Source organism: Neophocaena asiaeorientalis, unplaced genomic scaffold (assembly GCF_003031525.2).
Source record: "Neophocaena asiaeorientalis asiaeorientalis breed wild unplaced genomic scaffold, Neophocaena_asiaeorientalis_V1.1 scaffold90, whole genome shotgun sequence".
Lineage (NCBI taxonomy): Eukaryota > Metazoa > Chordata > Mammalia > Artiodactyla > Phocoenidae > Neophocaena > Neophocaena asiaeorientalis.
The window spans coordinates 1,239,757-1,245,756 of NW_020172445.1; the positions used below are offsets into that span (position 1 = coordinate 1,239,757).

The 6,000-nt window shown below is 37.7% G+C and overlaps 1 protein-coding gene across 3 annotated transcripts in view; it reads right to left on the minus strand.

The window, feature by feature from the left end:
• Positions 1-6,000, minus strand: part of CTCF (CCCTC-binding factor) — a 42,602-nt gene extending 36,602 nt beyond the window's left edge. For 2 of the 3 annotated variants that reach the window (XM_024733059.1, XM_024733077.1), the window contains exon 1: positions 5,863-6,000. The gene's annotated coding sequence lies outside the window, so the exon portion shown is untranslated. Of the gene's footprint in view, positions 1-4,433; positions 4,547-5,862 lie in introns of all 3 variants that reach the window. The other variant, XM_024733068.1, reaches the window with a different exon arrangement.

A 6,000-nucleotide genomic window follows, 5' to 3' on the forward strand; every position in this document is an offset into this window, starting at 1 on the left:
ACAAACAGCAATTCTGTTGAGATCCCCTACCTTAAGTCAGGCCGACATTATATCTTGCCTGGCCAAGTGCGATGGCCTCCTGACTAGTTTCCCTGCTTTCCCTCTTGCTCCATTACCACCCATTTTTTACACAGTGGCCACAGATTTCTAAAATATAAATTCATTATCAGCAAGGAGACTTCCCTTCTGAAACCTCCCATGCTATAAAACTCTTAGGCTGAAGTCTAAACCCTTTCACTGGGCCTACAGGGTCCTTCAAGGTCCTATCAGCAGATCTGCATCCAGCCTCATCCACTCTGCTCTAGTCACTGCTTTCAGTATCCAGAACGTCCTAGGTTTCTTTTCTCTTGCCTCTGGGTCTTTGTACATGCCACTCTCTCTTCTAGGAATATATAAGCAGTTCAACGTCTATGAATTTATCGTATAGATACACGAGTACATGTGCCCAAAGAGCTGTACGCAAGAAGGATAATTATTATAGCATCTTTCTCTAATAGCAAAAGATCGAAAACAACTCAAATGTCCAGAACAATGTGTATAGTATGCTACCATTTGTGTTTTTTTAAAAAAAGATACATAAACACGTTTATATATATGTAGAATGTTCTCTGGAAGGATATATGAAAATAATATTTATTACCTCTGGGGAAGAAAACTGAGGGATAAGAGGCAGGGGGAAGTTATTACTTTTCACTATTATCATTTTGTACTGTTTGAAATATTTTCTCTCATGTCCTTGTATTGAATGTGGTAGTCACAGAATACTTGCACAATTACATGTTGTTGTTGTTGTTGTTGTTTTTGCGGTATGCGGGCCTCTCACTGTTGTGGCCTCTCCCGTTGCGGAGCACAGGCTCCAGACGCACAGGCTCAGCGGCCATGGCTCACGGGCCCAGCCGCTCTGCGGCATGTGGGATCTTCCCGGACAGGGGCATGAACCCGTGTCCCCTGCATCGGCAGGCGGACTCTCAACCACTACGCCACCAGGGAAGCCCTACATGTTGTTTAAAAAACTGTACCGTATGTACATGCCCATTTACAAAAGTGGAGGAAAAAACCGAAAGGAAACACACCAAACTATTAATAGTGTTTACCTCTAGGGAAAAGAGTAAAAGGTTCGTTAGGTTCTAGTATAATTCTACAATTGTTAGACTCTACCAAAGAATGAAACTAAACATTACTCGAATGATACAAAAAAAGTTTAAGACCAAATTTAAGTAAGGAAAGTTTTAAGAATTGTCACTGCAACCTCAATTCCCTCTAACACTTGGGCAGATACACGGCTGCCAGTGCCCTCCACCTGCCTGCACTTTTGCAACTGTTCCTGCAAGGCTCTCGAGCCTAGCTTTACTAGGCAAAAATACTTTTATTATTTCTTTATACTTACTGGAAAGCTTCAGTACTACTCCCTATTGTATTGTATTCCTTTTTCCCTTTAAAAATTATACAATACAGATAATAGGAGAAAACTCTGATAAGCAAGAATATGAACTTATATATAAACATGCTGGTTTATATCCAGTCCCCTCCCCATATATACACGTATTTACTCTCACACGAAATCACATTGTGCATACTATTTGATAATCTGCTTTCTTTATGTAGCATGTCTCAAATCCCTCTCTATTTCAATATATTTCTAGATGTAATAAAATGGTTGCATGACATTCTATTACAGTTGTCCCTGGGTATCCACAGGGAATTGGCTCCAGGACACCTCCCAGCCCTGGCCAGATACCCAAATCTGTGGATGCTCAAGTCCCTTATATATAAAATGGCACAGTATAATGGTCCCTCTTTATCGCAGTTGGTTGAATCTGCAGATACAGAGGACTATCTGTAAATAGGTGTATTATAATTTAATTAGTCCTCTATTGTTGAATATTGTTACTCCTAAATTTTGATAATTCTGAGAAAAAAAACCTATTTGCATTATAAAATAACTATGTTATAAAACTACAGAAAACCAAGAAAAGTCACCCCAAACCTAACCACCCTCACACTACTAGTTTATTTTGTTCTGACTAGTGTTTTGATGCCTATCCATTTAGTCTTTTTTTCCTTGGCATTCATTCATTCAAACAAGCTCTTGCTATATGCCAGGTTATTACTGTTTGAGTTTTTCTTTACTTTTCTTCCATAACAATTTTTTGTACCATATTTTAATTTTTTTCTTCAAGTTTTACTTAGATATAATTGATGTATATCATTGTAATAAGTTCAAGGTGTACAGCATATGATTTGACTTACATACGTCATGAAATATTTACCACAGTAAGTTTAGTGAACATCCATCATTTCATACAAATATAAAATTAAAGAAATAGAAAAAAATATTTTTCTCCATGATGAGACTCTTAGGATTTACTCTTAACTTCCATATATAACATACAGCAGTTGTTAATTATACTTATCACCTTGCACATATAAGCACCCTAAGTGCTTATGTATCTTATACGTAAGTACTTATGTATCTTATAAATGGAAGTTTGTATCTTTTGACTGCCTTCATCCAATTCCCTGCCTACCCCTCCCCCCACCATGTACTATATTCAAAAACAAAAACTTCTCATAAGCATTTTGCTGGTTAATAGTCTTCCCAATCAGCTTTTTTTTAGTGGTTGTCGAACATCATTTCAACATGAGATTTGATCCTGTTTACTTATCCGTTTGTCTACTGTTCAATATATTTTCTGATTAACTTCCTGATAAGTCCCACTTAAGTTCACTTAACTTTTGTACTCTCTGGTAGTCATCACTATTCGATTTAATGCAAAATATATACAATGACCAACTACTGCTAAAGCGTAAAGATCATCGCTTTCCCCCTATGTAGCACATTATAGTTAGTTACAAACACACAGCTGACTCTCAAAGAACATGGGGTTTAGGGGAGAGCTGAACTTCCATGTAGTTTAAAATCCAAGTTTAATTTATAGTCAGCCCTCCATATACACCACACCCTCATTAGTGGATTCAGCCAACTGTGGGTTGTAGCACCTTAGTATTTACTAGTACCGTAGTATTTACTGTGGGGGAAAAAAAAATCTGTGTATAAGTGGACCAAGCAGTTCAAGCCCACATTGTTCAAGGGCCAACTGTATATATTTCCCCCTAACGATACTACATTTAACTGTCATAAGCCTCCAATACAGTAGATATATCATTTTACAAATGGGAAGGAAGGGACAAGGAAGTAACCCTTAATGAACTTGCCACAGCTATTAAGCTGCACACTGGCTAAGCCCTGGTGCCCTAGTAAGATTAAAATCTAATTTTATGCTTCCTTTGTATTTCCTGATACACCTAGATCAGGGTCTCTCCTCCAGAAAGCCTTTCCCAACACCTTTCACTAACTTCTGTAACTGACCATCCTCCCTGCACCCTGAACATAGTTTTATCAGAGCACTGACAACACTTATTTATAGATCTCTTACCCCATACTCTACTTAAGACCCTCAGGAAAAAGAACCTTTTCTTACTCATCTTGAAATCCCCAGTCACCTAATGCACTCCCTGGCACAAAGTAGAAAGGCAAGTGTTCAAAGGATGGAATGAGCACATTACAAGTGCTCAATAAATAAATATTGCAGGTATTTAGAGCACATCTGAGTTGATCCAATTTACATCATTTCAGAGAAAGTCACACTTCAGTATATCTAGAACCAGTTAGGTTCAAATATAAAACCTGTATTCAAAGAGCAGGCATTATCAATACAGAAAATGTAATTCTTAAGTGCCATTTACATTAAGAGCAATACTCTAGTAACAATACTTAGAAATTGTAAAACACACAAAACAGTTAAGAATAGATGCTTTCAAATAATTATTTTAGAAGTCATAAGGTCCATAGCTTAGGATTTAGCCATTTTATTATGACTGACTAACCTGAATGGGGGCGGGGGGGGGAGGGTACAAAAACCAGTATAAATTGTTAATTATGCTTGAGTTAATGTGACATTTGTTTTCAAAATTCTGTTTTATAGAATTTACAGTTTTAGACCTGATTTTGCTCATTACTGCTGCTTTTCTTTTAAATTATAATTCTTGTATCATTGGAATGGTCTTGATGACTTGGTCCAGCCATCTAGAACTGTCTACCAATCTGCAGAGAGCTCTTGTTCATGTTGGGCATGTGTAGTAACATGCATACAAGCAAACAAGCTCCATTTAATACAATTTAACTTCTACAGTCCACAGTAGATACTACAGGGGACAAAGTAAGGAGCTGGATGGTAGAGCTGTTACATAGCTCGAAAGTACTGCTTCTCAAATGTTTGCACCATAGTACCTATACAAATAGGGCTTCCCACTCCCAAGCACTCGTGCCCTATTTTGTTGAAGACCTGTGTTATCTTAGACAGTCATAGAGTTCACATTCTTCTCCTAAAATATACATCTGCTTTAATGTAAGAAAATTTGTAATTACTTACCAGTTAAATTACTTAACTCACCGCCCCCTCAGTGAGCACAATTGAAGCTCCAAGAAGATGGGTCATGTTTATCTTGTGGCTTCAAGTACCCCGGAATCATACCACTTTGTACCCTAAGGGTATTCATATCCCAGTTTGAGAACCAGGGATCTAAACAATTAAACTAGTCATAACACTTAAAAGTGACCAAAACGTTCTTACAACCCCATTCCCAAAACTCTTAAGGCTAGTTTTCTCAATAACTTTTCAAATCAGTATTGTTTCTCTTTTCAGCAGCTCATTAGTATGCACTGTGTGTCAACATTAAAAGAACCTGCAGGGCACAAGATATTTCTGGAGCGACAGAATACTAGCACATACATCTTGTCCTTCATATCTATCGAGGTACCAAGCTGCCCACTTGGAAAACAGAGCTGAAGAAGAGAAAAGCTTTCACTCCTGTTCCCTTCCTCCTCTCTATTTTCCAGGCACAGCTTGTAAGAAAAATCTTAATAGTCATTTAGATGATTCATTCATATAAGCTTATCTAATCTCAGCATTTGTAACCCTCACTTTTACACTCCTTTTCGCCATTACACAAGTGCAATTAAACTATTTTCACATTTTTTAGGGGATAAGAAAGATGTTCTTCCTGGTAGCCTGAGAAGAGATGATTTTCACACCTAGAACCCTACTTTATTGTTAATGAAATCCCAAAGCCCAGTAGACTCTGACATTTATGAGAGGCCTGTTTCAAGTTCCCTATACTGTTCATTATATTTCATAGCAGAAATTGTAGGCTAAAGTAAATTTTAAGTGACCCTTGCAAATGTTTTTAAAAAAATTATTTATAATGACTGTAACACTATGAAGAAAACATGGGTTATCAGCTAGGTTAACTCAAATTAAGTGAGACAATTTTTATCTAGGATACCAGCTTCCCCAATAATAGGATTCCATCTGTTCCTCATCAAAATTACAAATTGCCACAAGCCCTGGACTTCTGAGGTCATTTGCCAAGAGTCAAAATATACATTTTGGAATGTATATTTGGGTTGAATGAAATGTATATTTGGAATGTATTTTGGGTTTCTACAGAAAAGCAGCCACCATATCCTTGTGTCTTTCGATGTACATAGTCAGAATGGTACTTGATGCTTTATACACATTCTCATCAACTCCGAGAATAGTCTCTTTAACTGGTATTATTCTCACAAATAAGGACTGTAGGAGTAGAAAGGTTAAGTAATTTGCCCAGTGTCACCCACCTAGTATACAACAGTGCACGCAGAGTTTCAAATGGAGTACTGCCTGAACATAAAGCTTGTATGCCCTCAATCACCCACTGTCCTGTATGTCCTATACCCAAGAATGATCCAGCAAATCCTCCAACCCCAGGAAGGTCTTATTACTCCTATTTTTAAGACCAAGAAATGGAAACAGCATTTACCTCTCCGTGGCTGCAAAGTCAGTTTGAGCAGGGAAGACAGAACTCAGCTCTCAAGCCTCTGGTCAGCAATCTGTCCACTACTGCATCTTGTTCTTTGGCCCCAGGTCTGTGATCATTCTAAAATAGAAGCACAAATCA